General features: G+C 41.1%; 1 pseudogene; it reads right to left on the reverse strand.

Moving 5' to 3' along the window:
* Window positions 1-20,115: 20,115 nt before the first annotated feature.
* Window positions 20,116-21,287, reverse strand: LOC102830637 (annotated as a pseudogene).
* Between the last annotated feature and the right edge of the window lie 2,317 nt (window positions 21,288-23,604).

Genomic DNA, 23,604 nt, shown 5'->3' on the forward strand with positions numbered 1-23,604 from the left:
CGGGGGCCTTGACCCTATTCTGATACCAACAGTCCCTCCCACTCTTTGCTTCACATCTGGGTTTGACAATCCAAGGCAACCACCTCCACACAGAACTCAGAGACAATACTCACAATTGTGGGATTTGTTAGAGAAGGGAGCAGGATACAGTTGAGGACCAGAAACAATTTAGGATACAGCATTTGTCCAGTTGGAACGTCTCTTCTCTGTCTTCCTGCAAGCAAGTTTTTCTCTTATCTTTCGTCTCTCAGCCATGCGGTCCCCAGGCCTTTGCTCTGCTCAGGCAAATGTTACAAAGCCCCTTTAGCCTCCATAAATGCCCAAAGGGCACGTTCTTCAAACCAGCCTCTTGCCTGTAGGCACTCAGCTTTCCTAGGCTCAAAGCCCACAGCTGCCCTCTCTCTCCATGTTGCTGCCTCCACTGCCGCTTTCACAGGTGGAGATTTCATGCTCTCTCTGCTCATAACTCTTCTTTCTTGAGGTCCTTGGATCATCTGTTTCTGCTTCTGAGATGACCCCTTTTAAGCCCAATGACAAGATGAACCAATCCCAGCATTAGAATCCCATACATCCTATTTGCACTCTCCCACCCAATCATTTGGGTGTCCTGGTGTGGCAATGTAGGATAAACACTGGACTGCTAACCACTAGGTTAGTAGTTCAAAACCACCAGCCACTCCTTTGAAACTTAGTACAGGGTCACTTTAAGTCTGCAGCAACTCAACAACATCCTCTAATCATTTGCTGTCGCATTTACTGTCCTGCTAAAACTCAGAGTGGAAGAATGCAGTACTCAAAACATGTAGTTAAGAGGATTAGGGAAGAGGAGCTCTCCTGAATTAGAAAACCTTCTCCTCTATTTGATCAAAGCAGAAAGTTCAAAAGCATTTGGCGAGCTTTAGGAAAACATAGGGAGCAACATAAACAAAGCTGAGCACAGAGATGTCTGAGACTGTTCGGACCTCAAACACTCATAACTAGGTCTTTTTGGTTACACAAACATTCTTGATAACACCTTTGCCCTAGTCTACTGGCTCAGCATGCTCTTTCTCACACACTTTATTAGGGCAGAATAGTCCATAAAGCCACAGTCTTTTAACCCATGTTATGCCAGACTTTGTGAAAGCAATCCCCACAATTAGAGTCCTGGTGTGGCGCCGTGGGTTAATGCGTCATACTGCAAAGCCATTTGAACTGTAAGGCTGGCGGTTCAAGCTCACCAGCTGCTCCTTGGAAACTATACAGGGTTGCTATGGGTTGGAACTGACTTGATGGCACTTAATAACAACAACATGGCACTGTAGGATAAGCACTGGACTACTAACTAGAAGGTCAGTGGTTCAAATCCACCAGTCACTCCTCAGAAACCCTTTCCAGGGTCGTTATGAGTCAGGAACAAATCAATGGCATTTAACAGCAAGCCAATCATTTGGTGGAAGTCACAAGACCATGGCTAGGAGATACAGCTTAAGTAAATTCAGTGTACCACAACTACACAGGAAGTCCACATGTGCCTTTATTAGCACAAGAACATTTGTTTTCTGCAATGGTCTGCCACATCGGGCTGAATTCCTAAGCGCAGGGACATGCTTCATTTTACCTCATCTTCCCACCCACCTACAACACAGGGCCCTGAGGCACGGTGGGGCTTGGCAGAGATGAACTGGACTGAATTGAGTCAAATTTGACCCCATCTGTGGACCCCTGCAACATCCAAGAAAACTCTCAGGAGGCCTTCGGTCACTCTGAGAATTACCACTGTGGAAGGCCCCTCATTAAAAAATGACTGTTTAAAAGAGACGCTGCATGGATTTTTTTCTTTGATTGTTTACCTCCCCCTACTGGTTCTGTGTGAGAATGTCTTCTTCAGGGAGCTGTTTTATTCATAATTGCTTGTGTGGAAGAAGACAAGTTATCAAGTTATAATTCCTTTTCGTCAGAAGTTTCAGCTGCCAGGTGTCATTTTTAGGGTCTGTTTTTACTCAGCAGGTTTGCGAGATTCATCCATGTTGTTGCATGCATCATTGTGTTTTCCTCTCTACTACTGACAGTATTCCATAATTTGTAGATGTTCCATGATTTGTGAAGCCCAGGGAAAATGATGAGGAGAGACAAAAGAGAGAGTGTAGACCATCACAGACACTGTGGTCCGTGGTCCACAAGCTGCTGAGTTCCTGTTTCTACCAGCCACTAGACCAACGTCTTCCCTGCCCCAGCCAGGGAAGCCATGCTAGACATCTCCCTGTCCCATGACTCCACTGTCCCAACCCATGGTAAACAGGTGATCCTAAAGGGTCTTGAAGCTTCCAGTCCAGGACACACCAGTTACCTAGACCTGATGCATGCTTCATTGTTCCATCGGACTTCACTTATAAACTACAAATTCAAAGATAAATTTATTAACAATTTCAAGACAGTGACCACAGAACATTAAACTCTTAAGTGTGAAGTCCTGCGCAACCCACTAGCCACATACTTGTGAAGCTAAACCTGATTCCATTGTAGGATGTTCATTTTGTTTATTTACAGACATTTAGGCTCCTAGTTTTTGACTGCAATGAACATTCATTTATGAATCTTAGCGTGAACATAAGTTTTCATCTCTCTTGAGTGGCTACCTAGGAATGCAATGGCTAGGTCATATGTTGTTTGCGTATGTTTTTAAGAAACTGACAAAATGTTTTCTAAGTGGCTCTGCCGTTTTACATTTTCTCTAGTGACGTCTGAGGGTGTTTTTTACATCCTTGCTAACACTAGTTACCATCTGCCTGTTTGGTTATAGACATTGTAGAATAAGCACTGGAGTCTTGGTGGGATGCTGAAGGAGAAACAGTTCAAGCCTTCCAGCTGCTCCTCAGAAACCCTATACAGGGTCGCTATGAGTCAGAACCGACTTGATGGCACTTAACAACAACAATAACTAATAGAAATTCTGGTGTAACTCTGTAGGGTAAGCCCTGGACTGCTAATAGAAAGGTCAGTGTTTGAAACCCACCATTTGCTTCTTGGAAACCCTATACAGGGTGACTATGAGTTGGAGCCAACTCCACAGCACTTAACAGCAGCAAATCATAAGGTTGAGCATCTTTTTTTAATGCTTATTTGACACTGTTTTCTTCGGTGAATATTCTATTCAAATCATTTGCTCATTAATTATTACATTGTGTTGTATATCTTAATGTTGAGTTGTAAGACTTTTTCTACATTATGTTCTGGATACAAGCCATTTATCAGTTATATGCTTTATAAATATTTCTCCCCAAGCTGTGACTTGTCTTTTCATTTGCTTAATTGTGTCTTTTGAAGAGTAAACATTAAACATTTTTGTTAAGTCCAATTTATCACATTTTTTTTCTTTTATGGTTCATACTTTTGGTCTCATCGGATTCTTTTTATTAATCTCCAAAAAACCAGACATTGGGGACCATGATTTTGGGACACTTGTGGGCAGGTTTATGTGGCTCTTATAGAAACACCACAAGGAAATGAGTGTGATTTTTAGACTTTGGGAAGTTTGGTAGCCTCTGAGTGCCCTCCTCCCATTGTGGTCAAGCTGACTGTGTCAGGACCGAGCCTCATGGACATCGCTTAGGGATGATGGATAAGAGTTACAACTTGACACTTCACTCTTCCCATGAGAAGGAAAAACAGCACATGGAGCTATCTGGCATGGGGCATCCCAACCTCTGCATAACAGGTTTGTCCAGAAGGCCTCATCTTACAATAGTAGCAGAAGAGGAAGAATTTGAGTCTAGATATGTTAGTTATAATTTGTATTGAACTTGGAGTGCCTCCTGAGGTTCATGATTAGCAACAATCCCCATTTTAGCAACAACGGAAAGTCAGATGACAGTTGCAGTACTGACAATACAGTGAAGAAATGACTTGGAACATTTTTGTGTCGTTAGTGACCCCTCATTCAGATCCAAAACTAAACCCACTTTCATCAAGCAATTCCGACTCAGAACAACCCTATATAGAGTTCTTGAGACTGTAAATCTTTATAAGAGCCGTCTTATTTTTCTCCCAAGAATCGACTGATGAGTTTGAACTGCAGACCTTGTGGTGGGCTGACGGATGAATGCATACCCTATTATGGCACCAGGGTGCCTCACCTCTTCATTAGTTTAACAAATATTTGTTGAATACCTGCTATGTGCCATTAGTAGAACAAAGCTGTGAATCCTTGTGAATCTTATGTTCAAGAAGGGGAGAGAGGCAATACATTAAAATGTAAGTAAATGCTGCCATTTGAAAGAAGTGACAAATGTGATGGGGAAAGTAAGCAGGGGGTGAGGGGGTGGGGATGCTTACTATCACATAGGGCATTGGCTTGTTTCCTAGGGCTGAGCTAACAAATGCCACAAAGTAGCTGGTATTTGTTTTCTCACAGTTTGGGAAGCTAGAAGTTGAAATCAGAGTATCGGCCACATTGATTCCTTCTGAGGGTGCTGAGAGAGGAATCATTTTACCCTTCTCTCCTTGCTTCTGGAGTCCTGGTGTGGCGCTGTGGGCTAATGCGTTACACTACAAAGTTGTTTGAATTGCAAGTCAGTGGTTCAAGCTCATCAGCTGCTCCTTTGAAACCCTATATAGGGTCACTATAGGTCAGCATTGACTCGACAGCACTTAACAACAACTCCTTGCTTCTGAAGGCATTCCTTTGCTACCTGTAGACATGACTTCATATGGGGGTTTTCGTCTCCATACTTGTTCTCCTCTGGTGGTCCTGTGGGTTAGGCATTGGGGGGCTAACTGAAAGGTCTCTGGTTTAAACCCACCAGCCATTCCATGGGAGAAAGACGAGGCTGTGTGTTCCTGTAAAGATTTACAGTTTCAGAAAACCTATATGGGGTTGCTGCAAGTTGGAATTGATTTGAGGGCAGCTGGTTTGGTTTTTATGAGACATCACTCAGAAGGGATTAGGACCCACCCTCCTCTAACGTAAAACATTGCTAACTGGTGTGGCGCTGTGGGATAAAGCACTGTACCGCAAGGTTAGTTTGAATCACAAGGTTGGCAGTTCAAACTCATCAGTCACTCCTTGGATATTCTATACAGGGTCGCTCTGAGTTGAAACCGACTCGACGACACTTAACAAAAAAAACAACATGGGACCACCCCTCTTTCCATATTAATGCCATAGTCACATACCTTTTTTTGGGAACACACTTCATAGCAAGTGGTCAGGGTCAGAATCTCTGAGAAGGTAACGCTTGAGGTGAGGAAATGATAGTTTAGGAAAGAGCCACATAAGGAAGATGTGGTGCAGGTGCCTAGGTGGTGACATGCTGGATGTGTTCAAGGATTCCTCTGGAGCTCTTCAAGAACCAGCAAGAAAGAAGGGGGCAGAAGGTGAGGCCAGAGAAGAGAGGCCAGGTCATATAATTCTCGCAAACCATAGTTCACCGGGACTTTAGCTTTACACAGAGTGAGCGAGAACAAATCTTGTGAAACCACTCTCTTGAAATTCCTACGCCATTCAGGTGTATAATAGTTACATTTTCTCTAATCATTTCTTGAACAATACAAGGCATTCAGTGTGTCATTGAATAATGGGTGGCTTTTTAAAAAAATGGTGAATGATACGGTGTGGATCAGAAATGATAATAAATTGATCTAAAATATTATTTCAGAGCAGCCAAAGAGGTTAGGGGAGTCCTGGGTGGTACAAATGATTAATGTACTCAGCTGCTGACGGAAAGGTTGGGAATTTGAATCCATGCAGGGGCACCTCAGAATAAAGATCTGACAATCCACTTCTGAAAAATCAGCCATTGAAAACTCCCTGGAACACACTTCTGCTCTGATGCATAAGGGAATGCTATGAATGGGAACTGACTTGGCAACAACTTATTACTGTACTCAAAAGATGAATATATTGCTCAATGTACCAAAACTCATTGTTGTCAGTTATTTCTGATGCATAGAGACCTTTAGGGAAGAGTAGAACTGTCCCATAGGGTTTTTGAATCTTTATGGGAGCAGATAGCCTTTTGGCTATAACCCAAGGACTTCAGCCATTGCTCTAAATGATTGTTAGATATGATGTGATTCAGCAAGCAAACCAAAATAATAAATCATTTTCCTCAGAATGTTTTCAAGTGAAGGGGTCCTGCTGAGATTACATTTTAATGGAAATGTAAAGGAAATGTAAAGGAAAAGCTCTGTCTTGTAAATGTAAAGGAAAAAATGTAAAGGAAAAACTGCCTTGGTTGAAAAAAGATTTCGGGCTGTTTTTGCTGCTGTAAATTGAGCTGTTTCTGCCTTTCTGGAGGTTTACTGTTGCACTGAACCAGAAACTGGTTGCTGGCGCCACCTGGTGGTCAATTCAAGTTGTGGGATTGTTGTGTGGGTCCTGACTGTTACGCACACTAGAATGAATACACTGCCAAATCCTTTACCAAGCTCACAATTGTTGCTATGCTTGAGCCCATGGCTGCTGCCACCTGTGGGATAGCAATTGGAAATGCACAGCAGTTAATATTGGATGAGTGTTTCTTATTTAATGGCGTCCCTGGGTGGGCCAAAGGGTAAGATACTTGGCTGCTAACTGAAAGGTTGGTAGCTCACATTCACCTAGCAGCACTTCAGAAGAAACACCTGGAAATCTGTTGCTGAAAAATCAGCCAGTGAAAACCTTATGGATGCCAACGCTACTAGATGTGATGGTCACTGGCTGGCTGGTTTCTTAGTTAATGAGAAGTGTCTGTATTAACTGACCTCATGTAAACTCCATTATTTGCCTTTGTTAAAGATTCATAGTCCAGAGTGTCGTAAAAGCACTTGAACACTAAACTGGGCTTAAACGTGTTGTTGCTGTTAGGTGCCATTGACTTGGTTGCCATTCATGGTGGCCCTATACACAACAGAAGGAAACACTGTTCTGTCCCTCACCATCCTCACAATTGTTCCATTTGAATCCATTGTTACAGCCACCGGGTCAGTCCATCTTGTTGATACTCTTCCTCTTTTTCAATGACCTACCACTTTACTTCAGTGTCTAGTCCCTCCTGACAAGATGTCCAAAGTACATAAGATGAAGTCTCACCGTTGTCATGTCTGTATTTCTTCCAAGACAGATTTGTTTGTTTTTCTGGAAGTCTATAGTATATTCAATACTCCTCACCAGTACCTTTGGTATGGGTTGAATCTCAATGTAAAGAAAACAAAAATCCTCACCAGTGGACCAATAAACAACACTCTTATCAATGGAGAAAAGATTGAAGTTGCCAAGGACTTCATTCTTCTTGGATCAACTATCAACATTCATGGAAGCAGCAGTCAAGAAATCAAATGACGTATTGTTAACGGCAGCGTGAGTCAGAAAGAACTCAACTCGGAAAACTTAAAAGAGCAAAGTTTATTGCCAGCGGCCAGAGTGTCAGCTCAAGCCCAAATCACTCTGACCCCCAAGTGAGGAGGGGAACAGGGTTTTATACAAGAAACACAGAGTGGTTAGAACACACAGACTTGTCTTGTCAGCTGGGGTGGTACATTCCAGTAGACCCTTATCCTGTAAGTGGGAGTAAACCCACCAATAAACCCTTATCTTGGTTGTATGGATAGGCTCACTTTTATCCTGTTTGTTCAGGTGTCCTTGGTTCATTCTGGCCATCAAGGTTTTTCTATAAGAAGTTTAGTTATTATTTTTCCACAGGGTGAGGTGGGGGAAAGGGGAGAGCAGGGTGAACTACATTATAATATTTCAAATGGGGGTTGTTAGTTATACTATAATATTTCATATGGAGGCTATTAGTTATACTATAACAGTATTGTATTAGGCAAATCTGCTGCACAAGACCTTTTTAAAGTGTTGAAGAGCAAAGATGCCAGTTTGAGGACTAAGGTGCATCTGACCCAAGTATTTTCAATAACCTCATGGCATTTTCAATAACCTCATCTGCATGCGAAAGCTGAACGGTGAATAAGGAAGACCATAGAAAAATTGATGCTTTTTAGTTATGCTGTTAGAGGAGAATATGAAAGTACCATGAGCTGCCAAAAGAACAAACAGATCTGTGTTGGAAGAAGTGCAGCCAGAGTGCTCCTTGGAGGCCAGGATGGCCAAAATTTGTCTCTCATACTTCAGACATATTGTCAGAAGGGACCAGTCACTGGAAAAGGCTATCATGTTTGGTAAGGTGGAGGGTCAGGGAAAAAGAGGAAGACCCTCAGCGAGATGGATTAGCAAAGTGGCAGCATTAATTAGCTCAAGTGTGGCAACAATGGTGAGGTTATCCCAGGACCAGGCAGTATTTCGTTGTGTTTTGCATAGAGTCGCTATGAGTCGGTACTGACTCCATGACCTAACAAAAAACAGCACTATAATTCAAATACATCAGCTCTAATCTTTGGTCTTCCTTATTCATTCGTTGTCCATTATTTATTGTCCAGCTTTCATATGCCTACAAGGAGATTGAAAATACCTTGGCTTGGGGCAGTTGCATCTTAGTCCTCAAAGTGACATCTTAAAACATTTTAAAAAGTTCTTCTGCAGCAGACTTGCCAATGCAATATGTCACTTGAGTTTCTGACTGCTGCTTCCATGATTGTTGGTTGTAAAATGAAATCCTTGATGACTTCATTCTTGATTTCTCTATTTATCTGAATGTTATTTATTGGTCCAGTTGTGAGGATTTTTGTTTTCTTTAAAGTAAATTGTAATCTATACTAAAGGTTGTATGTATTCTTTGATCTGATTTCATCAGCAAGCACCTCAACTCCTTTTTATTTTCAGCAAACAAGGTTGTGTCATCTGCGTATCACAAGTTGTTACGGAGCCTTCCTCCAATCCTGATGCCATGTTCTTGGATAATTTGCTCAGCATACAAATCGAATAAGTATGGTGAAAAGATAGAACTCTGACACACACCTTTGCTGATTTTAAACCATAAAGCATCCCTTTGTTCTGTTTGAATGACTATCTCTTGGTCTATGCACAGGTGAGACATGAATACAATTAAGTATTCTGGAATTCCCATTCTTTACAATGGTATCCATAATTTGTTATAATCCACACAGTTCAATTCCTTTGCATAGTTAATAAAACAAAAGTAAACGTCTTTCTGGTAATCTCTGCTTTCAGCTAAGAGTCATCTGACATAACCCTTGTCCTCTTCTGAACCCAATTTTAATTTCTGGCAGCTTCCTGTTGATGTACTACTATAACTGATGTTGAATTACCTGTCTTAACATTTTATTTGGGTCTGATATTAATGATATTGCTTGATAATTTCTCCATTCTGTTGGGTCACCTTTTTTTTGTGGAATAGGCAGGAATATGTCTTCTTTGGTTGGTCTTTCAGATTTCTTGGCATAGACGAGTGAGTACTTCCAACGCTGTATCAGTTTGTTGACCTGTTTCAGTTGGTATTCCATCAATTTCTGGAGCCCTGTTTTCCACTAATGCCTTCAGTGCTGCTTGGACTTATTCCTTCAGTACCAATGGTTCTTCTTCACATGTTGCCTCTTCAAATGATAGAACATCATCCAGCTCTTTTTGGTAAAGTAACTTTGTATTCCTTTCATCTTTTTTTAGATGCTTCCTGAATTGTGCAATATTTTGCTCATAGATTCCTTCAATATTGCCATTTGATAATTTCTCTTTCGTTCTTTTAGCTTGAGAAATGCTGAGCATGTTCTTCCCTTTTGGTTTTCTAACTTCAAGTCTTTGTGCATTTCATTATCATTTTTTACTTTGTCTTCTCTAGCTGTCCTTTGAAATTTTCTGTTCAGCTCTTTTACTCCCTCATTTCTTCCATTTGCTTTAGCTACTCTATTTTCAGGAGCAAGTTTCGCAGTTTCTTCAGAATTCTACTTTGGTCTTATCTTTCTTTCTTGTCTTTTAAATGACCTTTTGCTTTCTTGATGTATTGATGTTCTTGATGCCATCCCACACTCTTGCGGTTTTTGGTCATTAGTTTCCAACACATCAAATGGATTTTAGATGGTCTCTAAATTCAGGTCATATTTTGGCTCTCATGGACTTGTTTTAATTTTCTTCAGCTTCAGGCTGAATTTGCATACAATAAGTTGATGGTCTGTTCCACAGTTGGCCTCTGACCTTGTTTTGACTGATGATATTGAGCTTCTCTGTCATCTCTTTGCACAGATGAAGTCAGTTTGATTCCTGTATATTCTATCTGTTGAGGCCTACATGTATAGTCACCATTTACATTATTGAAAAAAATGTATCTACAATGACTAAGTCATTGGCTTTGCAGAATTTTATCATGCGATGTCTAGTGTCGTTTTTATTGCCAAGGCCATATTTACCAACTACTAACCTTCTCTATTTCCAACTTTTGCATTTCAATCACCACTTTGGATTTTCAGTGCATCTTGGTTGCAAGTTTAATCAATTTCAGACTGAAGGAGTTGGCAGAAGTCTTCAATTTCTTTGTCATTGGCTTGGTAGTTGGAGTTGAAATTTAAATAATAGTTGCATTATCTGGTCTTCCTTGAAGGCATACTTATGATATTTTACCACAGACAGCATTGTATTTCAAGATAGATCTTGAAATGTTCTTTTTACAACGATTGCGATGCCATTCCTTTTCAGTTTGTCATTCCTGACATAGTAAATCATATGAGTGTAGGATTAAAAATGGCCAATACCTGTGCATTTCAGCTCATGAATGCCTAGGATATTGACATTTTTGTGTTCCATTTCATTTTTGATGATTTCAATTTACCTAGACTTCATTCATTCCAGTTTAGATTATTAATAGATATTTGCAGCCGTTTCTTCTCATTAGGAGTTGTGCCCCATCAGCCAATGAAGGCCCACAAAGCTTTCTTCTACCCACATCATTAAGGTCAACTCTACCTTGAAAAAGCAGCTCTTGCCTGGTTGTATTTTGAATGCCTTCCAACTTGAGGAGCTCATTTTCTAGCACTGTATCAAACTGTTATACTGTTCGTCACAAGGTTTTCCTTCCTTATTCCTAGTTTGATATTTGTCTAGAATCTTTGCTGAACCCTGTCCCCCATGGGTGACCCTGCTGGTATTTGAAACACCAGTGGTATAGCTCCAGAATCACAGCAACACACAGCCACCATGGCATGACAGATTGACAGACAAATATGTGTGTATGTGTGGCTGGGGGCTTAAACATAAATAAGTATAAAGTAAATAAAACACAAAAGCTTAGATTTTTTTATCTACATGATAATAAAATAGCAAATACTGTTTTTGAGTGCTTATGTTTTAAGTGCTTTATGTTTACCAGCCGCTCCTCAGAAACCCTATGCAAGGTTGCTGTGAGTCTGAACCGATTCAATGGCACTTAACAACAACAACATGCTCATTTTAGCTTCACACTAACTCTGTGTTGCAATGTGCTGAGTAAGGCGCTAGCTCCTCAGATCTGATTGCCTGAATAGCTGGGGTGATACATTTATATGGGCTGCGTAAAAAGGAACATATATATATATGTGTGTATATATATAATTGTTAAGTGCCATCGAGCTGGTTCTAACCCATAACAACCCTGTATAGTGTGTCCAAGGAGCCACTGGTGAGCTTGAACCACTGACCTTATAGTTCAACGGCTTTGCAGTCTGGCGCATTAACCCACAGCACCACACCAGGACTCTCTCTTTCTCTTTCTCTCTCTCTCTCTCTATATATATATATTCATAAAATTTCTTCTGAAACCTCGTGTTTATGTGTTTGGTGTGGATCAGGGTGTGCATGCAGTGGTCATACATCCCATTTTCAGTACATGGAGTCCTTTGTATGATCAGCAGGGTTGTTTTCTCAGAAGACACATCAGTAAGGTCATCTTTAGGACACTTCTGGGTCTGACTACCCAGGCTCTTTGGGTCAGAACTGAATAGATCCAGTTCAGGCCAGTCTTAGCAAAACATCTTAGAGGAAGTGAATCAGCAAAATAATTTCATGGAAATGAGTCAGGTTTTTTTTGTATCTGATACAAAAAACCTAGTCTAGGTGGGCTTCAGTAACAACCCCCGATTCTCTATCTCCATCCTAGATTCCGAACTCTAGGCTTACAAATCTGTTTGTCTTTTTGACGTCTATGTTTGGTGACTAATAGACCTCTTAAACACCTGTTAGACATTTATTAATGATTTCATTAAAAGTGGCTCATTCTTAAGTTTTCCTCATCTCTGTCTTCGCTCATTATCCCCAAGAAATAAGCAGTATAGTGTAAACATTTTTTAATAGTGCTTCTAGTTCATTCTATTGCATTAGTTATCTGTTCTTGTAGCATGCTGTTCTTTACGGAAGTTACTTCTATACTGTTGTTATTGTTGTTCAGTGCCCTCAAGTCGATTCCAACTCATAGTGATGCTGTATAGAATTTCCTAGGAGTGGCTGCTGAGTTTAAACTGCTGACCGCGAATTGCGGTTTAAACTGGCCTTGTGTTCTAGTGCATTATTCTACAGACCCTCAACAGGACTCCAAGTTTTATACTTGTTATTGTTAAGTGCCATCGAGTCAGTTCCAACCCATAGTAACCCTGTATAGAGTTTCCAAAGAAGTGGCTGGTGAGCTTGAACCACTGACTTTTCTGTTTCAAACCGACTTTGCAGGCCAGCGCATTAGCCCACAATGCCACACTAGGTCTCCAAGTTCTATACTAGTTAATAGTAATTGTTTTCCACAGCAATTGGTGGCCTCACCCACTAGACTCTCACCTTCAGGATCTGTGCCTGTCTTGTTCAAGGTTGTATTCCCAGTGCCCAGCTCATAGTAAAGGTTCAGTAAACACCTGTTGAACACATGCTTTAACTGGCAGAGGAGTAGGGGTGGTCTAGAGGTAAAGAGACTAGAGGCAGAGAGCCCACTTAGGAGTCTTTTATGCAAAAGGTAGTAAGTATCTGTACTAGGAAACACAGTGTAGAAAGGCAAAGATGTATTTAAGTCACATGAAAGCAGAATTCACGGGATGTGAATGTCTGGGGAGGGGAGAGGGAAAAATGCAAGATGACTCAGGGCTTCTGCAGAAAATATTCTTCTGTGATGTGGCTAGGGACTTGTTAAATCATGCGCACTCGAGTTGTTTGTTTAATATCATTTGTTGAAACATTGTCAGTAAAGAACAGTAATAGACAGTTTCCCACTTTCTTACAGAAAGTTATCTATTTTCCTATAGTTTTCTATAGACAGGTCATGAAAAACTGTACAAATATCTAATGTGTGAAAGTCATCAAAGAGTCTTGCATGTTGCAAAGGAAATTCTGTTCTCTGAGAGCGAAAATTCTAGGGGACTTCAAAATGTGTGTGGAAAAAATGTCATTATCTTTTTCTTTTTAAAGTTTTTGTTGTGAATTGAGTGAAAGTTTACAGGGGAGATCATCAGTTTTACATTCAATAAATCATATATTTTGTTTCATTACAATGATTATAATCCCCTCCTTGTACCATCAATTAACAGTATTTCTCTCTCTTCATTTTAGTCCTTTTGAAAAACAACAACAAATAGGCATATATAATAATTTACACCACCAAAGGGCACATTCTGCAAGTCTGCCTCCTGGCTGCCATCTCTTAGTTCCTCTCTTCCCATGAATCTAGAGTCCTCAGCTGCTCCCTCTCTATCCACGTTCCCACAAAATGTCATTATCTTTTTTTTTCCAAATGCTATTATCTTTTAATTCTGTTTTTCCATGAGCTATTTTTTTTTTTTTTTGATGCTCTCTTATGTATTTTAAGAGTGCAAGCTATATCCTAGGCCTGTCAAAAAATAAGCAACTGAGAAAATCACTCATCGATTGCTATGTAGATTTAATGACACTTTTGAGGTTGGACAATAAATGAGTGTTCAAGTTAAACAAGATTCGTAAAAAGCTTTTATACAAAGTTATCAGGAACTTTTGAATGACATTTCTGATTGGCTAACTAGTTAGAAGCCAAACACAAGATCAGTGAGTCTTGTTTACAAGATCCCTAAAATTTTTGTTGTGATTTTTTTTTTTTTTTTGAGAAAGAAAGTAACTTTATTACAAAGTGTTGAGCAATGAACCAGTAGGACCTTTCCTCAAATCCAACTTCTTGAATATCTAGGGGTTCCCAAAGTTATGGGGAAATGAACAGGTGAATTTACATATTCATAAAAAGAGGCGGGGTAAGACTGGGCATTGGTCGAACTCTTAAGACCCCTGAAGTTTTGAAAATAGGATATTTTCACTAGTTTTGAAAACAGGATGTTTATTAATATCAATTGTTTTCTGAGTTTTTCACTGAAAATGAATGAATAATGAACCCAGCCTTTCTCATGTAAATAAGCCGAGTTACCTAGCTGCACTCCTGATGTGGCACTGTAGGTTAGCACTGGACTGCACACCACAAGGTCGGCAGTTCAAACCCATCAGCTGCTCTTCAGAAACCTTATACAGGGTCGCTATGAGTTGGAACTGACTTGATGGCATGTAACAACAGCAACAGTGACAGCTACCTAGCTAATTTTAAAGGTGAGTCTATATCGTAGGTAACAGATTACTTATTAGGTACAGCACATATATTCTCAACAACATTTAACAAGATGACCGTTAGTATCATGAATAAGAAAATTCGTTATGCTTTCATAATATGCAAAACTTGTAATTTTTTTTTTTGACAGACCCAGTTTTAATGATGTGTTTCTGGAACTTAGTCTATGTTCTTTGGCTTTATGAAAATTTTGTTTTTTTCTTTTTGCAGCTGTTCACACTGTCAGTGAACTCTCAGTTGAGAGAACCTCCCTGATTAGAGCCCACATGATAATTTTCAATTTTATGTCAATTGTAGCAAGGTTATGAGAACTGTCTCTAATCATGATTCTTAACCTGGCATTTTTCCATTTTCTACACATTTATTTAGCGTAGTGGTTACGGATTGGGCTGCTAACCTCAGGGTTAACAGTTTGAAACTACCAGCTGTTCCACGGGAGAAAGATGATGATTTCTGATCCTGTAAAGATTTACAGCCTAGGAAACCCTATACAGGGTCGCTATGAGTTGGAACCAACTCCATGGCACATAACCACCACCATCACACACATTTATTTGACATAATAAGGGCAAAGGTGATATTTAAATAAGTGTATAAACAATCTCTCGTTAATGGATGAAAGTGGATGATACTACAATTGAATTGAGCTGGCAGCTGGCCAGTAGTTTGAACCGTTGGCTTATTGGGTGTTTTAGTAGTCTTGAGAGAACTAGAACAAGTGAGATGAATGTATATCTTCCTTCCTCCCTATGTATCTATGTATCTATGCATCTATCAATTTAGTTTTAAGAATGAGTTCACAGGAGATCTGAGGCTTTTGCAGGGTTTGATTCACAAGTCAGACTGGCGGCAGAACCCATCCTAAGGAAACTCCCTTTTCAGCTGATTGACTGCTTACGTTAGATTGCATTTTTGGAGGTTACAATACCAAACACTAGATTATTACATTGTAGAACAGCAACTAGTCTAGTATTTGGTCAAACCACTGGGAAACATTGTCTAGTCAAGTTGGCACATGAATTTAACCTTTACATTGGGTAATATACAAAAGATCGCTGGCATTTTTATTAAGCAGTACTCTGCTGTGAAAGGGTTTGAAGGAAATGCAATCTTTAATTGGGCCTCATTGTTCAACCAGACCCTTTTCTTCTCTTATATTCACTTATTTGAAAGGAACTTTTGGCTGAAACATGGCTAGCAATGCTGAGTCCTCTCAGCCGACTGCAGGGTCTCCTGAGCCTTAGAGATGTCAGAGACCATCTCCTTAAGCCTAGGTAAGGCACAGAGGTCTGCCAATGGTTAGATGACCAGCCCAGAGCCACACACTCAGGTAGACGCCGGACTATAATTTGAGTTAGCTGCTCATCTCATTGTCCCTGTAGAGATTTGGATACATCAATTTTTTGAACTCCTTGAGCAAATGCTGTTCAAGCTCTAAAACAGGCCAATGTAAACACTTGCAAACAGATGCTTATTCTTCCTTATATGATGTTCATAAACTTTTCACAGGATTAGCCAAAAAGAAAGAAGTGATAAGGAGAGAGTAGTAATGGGGGGAGAAAGATTTAAAAAATCTACACTTAGATTTCTGCCAAGTCATAAAACGCACGTGGTTTGTTATTAAGTGCTGTAGAGTTGGAAGCGACACATAGTGGCCCTGTTTAGAGTCTCTTGAAGAGTGTCCAGTGGGCTTGAACCACTGACCTTTCGGTTAGCAGCTACACTAGGACTCTATAAAACACATAGAAAGAACAAGAAAAACAACTGCAATAATTTTTGAAGACTATTTTCTTTTATAATTCTAAAAGTAGTATTTATGGTAGAAATTTTGAAAAAACAGAAGCGTAAAAAAGAATTACATATCTCTTACAATCCTATCATTCAAAGCTAACTAATATGAACATTTTGAATAGATGTCCTTCCAAAACTATATTCTATGACTATACAAACATGTATATATACATGTATTACAAAAATGAAACTATAGTGTACAGTTACAATTTCATAGACTTTTTTTTTTCTTTTTTTTTTGCCATTCAGAACTATTTCTTGGGTATTTTGCTAAATCATCAGATAGTCTTTGAAAAGACAGATTTTTGCTTACATTTAAATGTCCATTACAGAAATATGCAGTGTTTTAATTCATTATCAAACACTATAATTAATGGAAAGGAGCTCTGGGAGCGTAGTATTTACGAATCGGGCTGCTAACCTTAAGGTTGGCAGTTCTAAACTACCAGCTGTTCCACAGGAGAAAGATGAGACTTTCTGCTCCTGTAAAGATATACAACCTTGGAAACACTGTACAGGGTGGCTATGGGTTGGCATCGACTCGACGGCACTTAACAACAACAACATAATTAATGGACAGATCTCTGATAGCGTAGTGGTTATGATTCTGGCTGCTAATCTCAAGGTCAGCAGTTAGAAACTACCAGCCGTTTCATGGGAGAAAGATGAAGCTTTCTGCTCCTGTAAAGATTTACAGCTTCGGAAACCCTGTACAGGGTCGCTATGAGTGGAACGGATTCCATGCGGCTCAGCCCAACCATCATTGATGGAGTCCTGGCGTGGCGCTGTGGGTTAATGCGCTGGACTACAAGGTGGGTTTGAATCACAAGGGTGGTAGTTCAAGCTCACCAGCTACTCATCGGAAAGCCTTTACAGGGTTTCCAAGGCTGTAAATCCTTACGGGAGCAGAACCAACTCGATGGCACTTAACAACACCACCACCATTAATATCACATGCAAGTATAATTTTGCTGAAGATAATGAAAAAACCATTGTAGCAGTACAGTGATTGCCATATGAGAGTTGCCAGAAATTCAAACTGGATTCAGAAGAGGATGTGGAATAAGAGTCATCATTGCTAATGTCAGATGAATTTTGCTGAAAGCAGAGAATACCAGAAAGATGTTTACTTTCATTTTACTGACTCTACAAAGCAATCTACTGAGTGGCTCACAACAAACTATAGATAACATTGGGAAGAATGAGAATTCTAGGACACAATTATGTTTGTGCCGAGCCGGTACATAGACTAAGAGGCAGACATTCAAACAGAACAAGGGGATGTCAGTGTTGTTTTTCAGTGCTGTCGAGTCAGTTCTGACTTACAGCAACCCTGTATAGGGTTTTGAGGAGCAGCTGGTGAGCTTGAACCACTGACATTGCAGTTCAAACAGACCTTGCAGTCCAGTGCATTAACCCGCAGCACCACACCAAGATTCCTGTTTTAAAATCAACAAAGGTGTGTATCATGGTTGTGTCCTTTTATCATATTTGTTCAATCTATATGCCGAGCAAATAATCTGAGAATCTGGACTATATGAAGAAGATTGTGGCATCAGGATTGAAGGACGACTCATTCACAACCTGTGCTATGCAGATGACACAACCTTGCTTTCTGGAAGTGAAGAGGATTATAACTCAAAGTAAAGAAAACAAAAATTATAACATCATGATAAATGAAGAAATGATTGAAGTTTTCAAGGATTTCATTTTACTTGGATCACAATCAATGCTCATGGAAGTTAGTACAGTGATGTATTACATTGGCAAATCTGCTGCACAAGATCTCTTTAAGAGTGTTAAAGACCAAAAACTTCACATTGAGACCAAGGTGTGTCTGACCCAAGCCGTAGTATTTTCAGTTGCCTCATATGCGTGTGAAAGCTGGACAACGAATAAGAAAGACCTCAGAAAATTTTATGCATTTGAATGATAGTGTAGACAAAGAATAATGAAAGTACTATGGATTGCCAGAAGAACAAACAAATGTCTTGGGAAATGTACAATCAGAAAACCCCTTAGAAGCGAAGATGGCAATAGTTCAGCTCATGAACTTTGGAGATGCTATTAGGAAGGACCAGTGCCTGGGAAAGGATATCATACTTAGTCAGCGTTAAAGAGGAAGACCTCAATGAGATGGATTGACACAGTGGCTACAATGGGCTCAAACATAACAACAGTTGTGACGATGGCTCAGGACCGAACAAGGATTCATTCTGTTGGACAAAAGGTTGCTACGAGTTGGAACCAACCTGACAGCGTCCAACAATAACTCCTCACTTAATAACATGGTTCCAAAAACCAGATCATTATGCCAAACTGGTGTTATCTAGGAGTTGGGGACTATACTCCATTTTCAGTTCTGGTGGGCCTGCCCCAACCCCCATCTATCACCACCCACCTGGCACTTCTAGCCAGTCTTGGGATGTGTGTGGTGTGGCAGGTCTCCTCTCTCCACTATAGCTTTCCCACCACTTCAGAGTCCTTGGGGATCTTGGGTGATGGTGGTAGTCAGGTATTGCCTACCACCTCCCACCTTCCACTGCCTGCCTTGGGCAGAGACCATGGTCACTTTCTACCCAACTCAGCCCCTAACTCTTGCCTAGCATCCCCCTGCCCACCTGAAACCTCAGTGTCCCACAGTCATCTTCTGTGGTTAGACCAAGACAGTAGGTACGAATGGGAGAAGGTCTCCAATGGGTTGTTGGCTGCCATCCCTCCCATGGCACAGTCATCACCAGGCCCCCTGATATATCAGTCAGTGTGACCCACAGAGAGAGCCCTGGGTTTGTCCACAGCCATTTGAAGCTGGGACCCAGACCATTAGAAGCACTGTCAGAACTTTTTCAAAGTTGTTGTAAATGCAAAACATTGGCTAATGAGAAGTTGGTAAATGAGGAATAGGTGCACCTTAGTACATGACCCAAGGTTCAGGTAAAATAAGTTCAATTTCTAATAAGAAATGTGGACAGAATAGTAGTGGAATTATGTTGGTAAAAGAGTTCTAGAAAAACATTTTAAGGGCAGTATTACATGTTCACTTAAAAAAAAAAATTCAGCAAGGATATTTATGTATGTTACTGCGTTTGAAGTTATTCTTTTTCAGTAATTGTGTTTAGTTGTTGGAGGTAGTTTAGTTTTACTGAAAGAAATTTGATTAGAACATAAAGTCTAATGAAGTAAAATTTATCACTTTGACTTTTTTTTTTAACCTTTTCATTTAATCTTTAATTAGAGATTGACTTCATATTCATGTTTTGGGTATCACTTGAAAAGCTGTGTGCGCTATGAATTCTAATGTAATGTTCCAATACCCTTTCTTCTTAAACTTGTCTGTCTGTCTTTCTGAAATGATCAGGCCTGGGATATATATATATATATATATATATTATTATTATTATTATTATTATTATTTTTTTTTTCTGAACCACAATAAAAAATAAATTTATTAACAACAATGTAGGAAGCATCACTGTGTGATCATTTTACATATAATCAGAAACCCCGTACCTTTCCAACACACAGTGACTTTATAGCCAGATCCCATTGCATTTCATTCAATGGGGGCCAGCGATCACTAACGGGTTTCAAGCTAGGGAGTGACATAAGATAAAGAGTTTAGATAAATAAACCCCTCCCCCCAGTACTGTGTTAAGCTTGGCCACCTGGTCTAGCTCAGCCAAGTAGGTAGCCTTCAGAGAGATGTGGGCATCCATGATAGAGAGGAACATTGAGGAGTCCCTGACTGAGCTTTACTTGAACTTCAACTGTGCCCCATAATCTTTCTGTCTTCATCTAAGCCTACCCCAACCAAAGAGACTAGCTGGTCAGAAGCCAAAATGAAGGGAAGAGGGAAATTGAACTAAAGATTAGGCACAGGAGAACCATCCATCTCCATCTGCTCATTGTTGGTCTGTGGCTCTGGGGACTCAGGCAACCGTATATGAGTCCTCTGGTGTTGTTTGAGATGGTCTGATCTCATGAACTGTTGGTCACACTGGACACATTTATGTGATTGATATCTGGTATGTATCCGCATATGTCGTCCAAGCTCATCAGAACGGGCAAAAGTCCAGTGACATCCTTCCCAATTGCAACTATAGGGTCTTTCACCTGTGTGTTTCCGCTGGTGACTCACAAGATGGGAACGCTTGGTATAAGTTTTTCCACAGTTTTCAAATGGCAGGTGTAGGGCCTTAAAACTGGGGGTCTTCCCCTGGGTACTCCTTCCTGGGACCTGGAATCCTGTTCTGCCCTCTGTGGAGCAGGTAGAGGCTGTTCAGGCAGGAAGGGATCTTCCTGGGTATCTGGATGGTTCATAAGAGAGCCCTGGGACCCTAAATCCAGCAATGGTGAAGATACAGATGGGCACATCCCAAAATTTAGGGGATTGCTGGGGGACAACATCTCAGTCAAAGAGGGGTACATTGTCTGGGTCCCAGTAGAAGATATACTTGGGGCCAGTAACATTGTATTGGTTAAAGAAGCTGTGTTAGAAGGTATAGTTGGGGGTCCAGAATAAGGCATTGATGGAGCCCTAATGTTGGACATTGGGTTTGCATTGGGAGTAGAGACTGGTGGCCTATTGAAGGGCATCCTTGGATTGCCACTGAAGGTCAAGGGAACCCTTGGAACATTGGGTTCTCCTGAGGGCATCATCTGGGAACCATTCGAAGCCATTGATTCTGACTGGGAGAAAGAAACTCCCTGACAGTAAATCATCTGGGAAAGCATAAGAGCTTTTTGGGGATGGTAGTTCACACCATGCTCAGGCATTTACATATTGAACTGTGACCTCACTTCACCCACATTCTGCCTGGGTGCCTCAGTAGACACCAAAGGGGTTCTCGTCCATTCTGTGCCCTGTGGAAAGTGTTGAATGCCTGGTGGGCCATGGTTCCAAGAGTTGTACATTCCACTGCTTCCAGGAGATAGGGACATGTCCAGGAGGGACATTGACTGATTGGTAACCACCTCGGGCTGGTCCTGCATCGCTTTCTGCCACTGACTCAGTTTCTTGGCCTCCTGCTCCATTTCGACTTCGAATCTGCTGCACTATGCACTGTGTACGAGTCCAGACCCACCTCAGACCAGAACTGAGTGTTGCTGCTGTGGCGTCGTAGCTCGGGTCTCCCGGCCTGGGATATTTTTAAACATTTTCTGAAAGTGTCCAGTTTCTGAAGCAAGTTCAAAAGGCCTGACCTTTCGTTCTTATTAAAATATGGAGGAAGTCGAACATGACAGTATGTTTAATTTCAAATGGGTAAAATCCCCAGGTAACAAATATGCTGAATGACACCAATGGTGTGAATCTTACAGAAGGGAGTGGGAAGCAGCATTTGTTGAGTGCTTACTACATGCCAGGCACTTTGCCATAAACCCTACATTGAACTCTCACTCTAGTCCCACAATCTGGGCCTTATTTCCTTCATTTGACATGAGCAGAGACAAAGGGGCAGAAGTTGCCTAACTTGTCTGGTGGTGCAGAGACAATCAGCGGTGGCTTCCAAAACACGTTTGTGTTTGGTTTGTTTTTTTTCCTCATGACACAACACATAATGTTTTGATGACCAGTGCAGCTACTCAAATAGTTTCTGGGCTCCTCTAATGGACAGTCAGTGACAAAGAGCATGCACACCTAGACCAGGTGTGATGATTCATTTTGTGGGTGGTTATAGGAATCCTTCTCATTGCTTTGTAGTTATATTCTTATATTATGCACAGTGGGATATGCCTTGTGGGCACATGGGTACAGACATATACACGTGGACATGATTGCCCTGGAAGGAGCTCAATGATGTCTGTGCAAAACTCTAACTTCCACACTTGCCCTTCCTGCAGCAGCCAGAGTCAACGGTTTTGAAACAAATTTAACTTTTTCTCAAAGTTCTTTATTCTCTCAGTTAATATTCCTCAGTACCCCATTTTCCTTTGCAGCACTTAGTGCAGGTGGTAATTATGTTTTTCTTTCGGCCTTGGTTATAATGTTTATTTTCCCCAACCCCTGCAAAGTCCAGGAAGGTAGGAACCAGGCCTGCTTTATGCACAAGTAGGACTCAATAAGTGGCTGTGGAATTTAAATGTGAACCATCAGATCTGAACCAAGTCCCTAATGCTCCCCTCAGGTGGACATCCAGCCTCTTCTGGAAACTTCCAGGGAATGCAACTCTTCCTATCTCTGAGGTGGCCCCCATCCAACTTTAAAGAAAACATCTTCAGTGCTCAAAGATGACACCTTGTCTTTAGGTCATTTAGAATATTGCTGGACGACAGGGGCAGTTTGACTCAGAGAAAATGGTAAAAATCCTGCTTGTTCCTGGGGGACAGGGAGGGGACTTTTGGTCAAGAGTGCGTTAACTGCTGGGTCCTCCCCCAGGGCAATCAGAAATTAAAGAGGAAGCGAGGAGAAGGGTGGAGAAGGAGAACAGTGTCTAAGCTACAGGAAGATCAGGGTTCGGCAAAACTATTATGATCGTTGTGTGCTGTTGAATCTGTTCTGACTCATAGAGACCCTGTATAGGGTTTCTGAGAAGCAGCTGGTGGGTTTGACCCACTGAATTTGCAGTTAGCAGTCCAGTGCTTACTTATCCTACAACACTACACCAGGACTCCTTGGTAAGACTTGTTGCTAAGTGCTGTCGAGTTGGTTTGGACCCATAGCCACCCTGTATAGAGTTTCTGAGGAGCAGCTGATGAGTTTGAACTGCCAACTTTGCGATTCAAACTGACCTTGCAGTCCAGTGCTTTATGGAACAGCACCACACCAGGACTTTGACGAGAAACAGGAAAATCTTCCCAAGGCCCTGTTGTCCTTACTTAAAGATTTTAACTTGGAAAACTCCCCTTTCTTAGCAGACATGATAACTTCTCGCCTGTTTCTAGGGAAGTCAGTGCACTTCTGTTCTGGGGTCGACCCTGTTCTCATGCCCTGCTTCTGACCTCTCCCTTTGGAACTGAGGTCCAAAATGGAACATATCCTGGCTGGGGCTTTGGGACAGGCCTTGCCTATGTCTCAGTGACCTCGCTCCATACCCAAGTATGGATTCTTTCACTCAAATTCATCCAATGTGGTGGCAGGGAGTTGGGAATCCAAATGGATCCCTGGAAGGAGGCAGGACTGCAGCCTGGAATGCTGACTTGTATTGTAGCCACGTCCCTGTGTTTGGACATTCTGTTAGGTTGTCATCTAATTGTGTCATAATCTCAAGCAATTTGACATTGTATCCCATTCCCTTTGATGAGTCTGTGTTTGGCACTGGGGCTCCACAAACAATTCTAAACCCAGCACAGCCAAAGGTCCTCCACACGTCTTCCTCCTTTGAATGCAGCAGTTTGCAGCTAAGGTGAAACC

This window comes from Chrysochloris asiatica, unplaced genomic scaffold (assembly GCF_000296735.1).
Source record: "Chrysochloris asiatica unplaced genomic scaffold, ChrAsi1.0 scaffold00006, whole genome shotgun sequence".
NCBI lineage: Eukaryota > Metazoa > Chordata > Mammalia > Afrosoricida > Chrysochloridae > Chrysochloris > Chrysochloris asiatica.